Source organism: Colobus angolensis, unplaced genomic scaffold, assembly GCF_000951035.1.
Source record: "Colobus angolensis palliatus isolate OR3802 unplaced genomic scaffold, Cang.pa_1.0 Scaffold325, whole genome shotgun sequence".
In the NCBI taxonomy this organism is placed as follows: Eukaryota; Metazoa; Chordata; class Mammalia; order Primates; family Cercopithecidae; genus Colobus; species Colobus angolensis.
The window spans coordinates 579,067-582,661 of NW_012116544.1; positions in this window are offsets into that span (position 1 = coordinate 579,067).

Genomic DNA, 3,595 nt, shown 5'->3' on the forward strand with positions numbered 1-3,595 from the left:
GAGTCAAACCTGAGACAGGCTAACAGACCTCCCTGCAGGTGGCTCCTGCCCATTTTCAGGGAAGGCAGTAGCCACGGCCCCAGCTCAGCTCCCTGCAGGGAGTTGACATCAGTAGCTCTTCACCTTGAGGAGACACCTGGGCCTTCCTCCCAAAGCCCGTTTAGGAGGCAGATGGAGCGACTAGGAGGACAGGAGGCTGTTCAGGGGCCCTGGATCCACGGTTCCCACGGCCATGACCTTGGGGCACTCCTAGATTTTGAGTGGCCCTGGCTAAGCAGCCGCACCCCAGTCCTCCCCCACAGCTCACCGAAGATGAAGACCTAGGGTCTAGGTTCTCGGCAGTACTTGGCTTGGCCATGTGTCAATGAGGGGCGCTCCTATCCTCTGCTGAGGACACACAACACTCACAGAAGCTCCCAGCTTTCCCCCCATGGAGAGCTGAAGGCAGGCCATGGTGAGCTTAGAAGCAGGAAATACAGGGCAGCCCCCTCCCGCTGACCGTACTTCCACTGCATGGTCCCCACCTTGGCCCTGCCAGGTGCCTGACTGTGCTGAGCCCAAGACTCCCTCGAGACCTGGCTCACAACTTCCCCAGGAGGGGCCTTGTCAGTTCCCAGAGAAGCGGGAGTCAGACCACGACCTGGAGACTGATCTGCTCACCTCCGGGAGCCTCCGTCCAGCGGGGGCAGTGCCACCCTCTCCTTGCACAACCAGTGTGCACTCGCCCTCCACTTTCGAACTAGACAGGGTATTTGGGGATAGATACACAGGTGGAACTATAAAGAAAAGCAAGGGAATAATTAGCACGAAAGTCAGAATGGCCGTCGCCCCTTGGGCATAAGGATGAAAGACACTTTCTAGGTCTTGTCCGGAGAAAAATGTTCTGGCTGGTTTGTAGTCTCCTAATCTTGGAAGTTGTATTGGTCATGGATTGATGAGTAGGACAGAAACCATTCTAGCCATTTCCCTGGGACTGACCCAGGGCGTGGAGGACAGAGGTCAGGAAAAGCCCCTGCAGCGCCTGGTTCCTGCCAGCTCTCCAGAGTTGGGATTTTAGAGGAGCCACAGGAAACCTCTGCTCATAGTCACCACTGCCTGGGATGCTGAGGTGGGTGCGTTTTGGGCAGCACCCAAGGGCCATAGCAGAACCCTCCATTTGCTGAAGCCACATTTCTATCTGCTTCTGCCAGAGAGAAACACAAGATGGTTTCTGCCACTCAGCTGTCTTCCAGGTTTCCCATGAATGCCTCTCACTGGTGGACAACCTGGAAATGTAGTTCCCACGTTTCCAGCCCCTGTGATACACGTGAGGGCAGAGGAGGGGATGGAAATTTGCTGAGTAGCCTGTAGGTAATCCTGAACAGAGTTTAATCAGATACTAGTGCGACACACATCAGTTGTCATGAAGACATCATTCAGGGTGTGTGTGATAGCACTTACGTAGGGAGCCTAAGTTCCGACTTCACAAAACTTTGAACTCTCTGGCTTTCAATCTTCTTGTCTGATTGTATTAATGAAACCAGGGACTGTAACAGGTTAATTGGGGGAAAATTTTCAGCCCTCCGTGAGAGAGTTTCAGCCCTCTGTGCTGTCTCCAGGTTCTGGCCAACCCCTTCCAGGTTCAGTGGCCCCTCTGCTGAGGCCCAGATCTCTTGCATTTGTTGTATCCTAGAAAACAGCCCTCGTTTTCCTACTAGAAACCCATAGGTCTCAGGTGTGGAAGAGGCCAATGGTTACTAAAAAACAGGGCTGCCCCTCCAAACATGGCCGAGCTCCTGCCCAGTCCTCAAAATCCAAAGTACACAAAAAGAATGAGGTTAACAAAATGCAAACACACACAAAAAATGGTATGTTCTTTATTGTCCTAAAATTGCATAGTACTTTGATTGTGCACGCTTTTAAATCGAGAGCAGAGTTGCCCACTTGAAACTACTCTCTTGCATGGGATATTTCAAGCTGTTTTACTATATGGGCAAGGAGCAGGGACCAAAATGCTGCCTGGGCCTAAAAAGAGCTGTGATCAGATTCAACAGAAGTTGGAGAGGGGGAGGGATCTGGGCCACACAAGAGAAAAAAGTGTGGAAGGAGGTTGAGATTTCAACTGGGCTTATAGGAAGCACAGACGGGTGCTGGAGGGGCTTCATGGATGCCACGTAACAGAATTCAGGAGCAGCCTAGACAGGAAAGAAAAGGAGAAAGGAGTCCGGAGGGCCAATGCCTTGTGCTCACGTCTGAGATGAATGCCACCTGCCAGAAGCAAGCCAGGACACAGCGCAGGGGTAGCTGGATGAACAGTTTGGGCGTGACCACGGCTACAGAAAGCCACATACTAGAAAAATAACTTAAAAGCTATACAATCGTCATTATAAATATTTTGTCTTTTAAAACTAACTCTAGTGTTGGTTATAAAAGGTTCACAGTTACTCTGAAGAGAGCTGTATCTCTATTGCACAGTAGTGGAGAAGTCTGCTCTGGTCCCCATGTGTAAACAATGATTCCCTTCTCCTCTGGCAACTTCAGGACACAGAGAAACAGTATCTGCTGTAAGCAAAAGCACTTGGGTAGAAGGCACGTGGAAGCTGTCAAATTCTACAGGAGCACGCAGAACATGTGGGATGCCCACTTCTCTTCCCATGTAGCATCCCTGCTGTTGGGACAGGTCTGGAATCAGAGGAAAGGTGGTGATGGTCTTGTCACGGTCTCATCTTCATTCCACAGTTACAGACTTGGCCAGATTTCTGGGGAAGTCAACCTAAAACGAAAAAAAGTGGCTGTTCAGGACCCTGAAGATCTCAGCAACATGCTACCTCTCAAAGACAATTTTCAGAGTACTTAAAAACAAGGAGACAGACGTTCAGCATAGTCACCAACCTAGAGACCTGCATCTTGGAAGCAGGTTCCTTAGTCCAGAAGCTTCATTTAACTGTTTAAGGTTTAGTCCCTCAATAAACACTTATTGTGTACCTGATGTGTGTCAGGATCTGTTAACATGATTTAAAGAATATGGTTCATGCTTTTAAACACAGGTAACTTGATGTATACTGTTAAAAATTCATTTTTCTTGTAAAAATATATATGAATTCCATGTGACTAATTCATTTAGGGTGGAGTGGGAAGGAAATATAGGAATGGTTCATAAGTAGGCTTCTACTGGGCCGGGTGCGGTGGCTCACGCCTGTAATCCCAGCACTTTGGGAGGCCGAGGCAGGTGGATCATCAGGTCAGGAGTTCAAGACCAGCCTGACAAACGTGGTGAAACCCTGTCTCTCCTAAAAATACAAAAAAATTAGCTGGGAATGGTGGTGCGCACCTGTAGTCTCACCTACTGAGGAGGCTGAGGCAGAGAATCACTTGAACCCAGGAGGCAGAGGTGGCAGTGAGCCAAGATTGTGCCACTGCACTCCAGCCTGGGTGACAGAGCGAGATTCCGTCTCAAAAAAAAAAAAAAGTAGGCTTCTACTGTATCTGGTATGTGCAATGTCTTACTACATTTAGATATTTTAAAAGATGAAACACATATGAAAACATGTTAGCAAATGTCAGCTCTGGATGATATGTACATATTCAGGTATTCATTATATTCTTTGTATTGTTA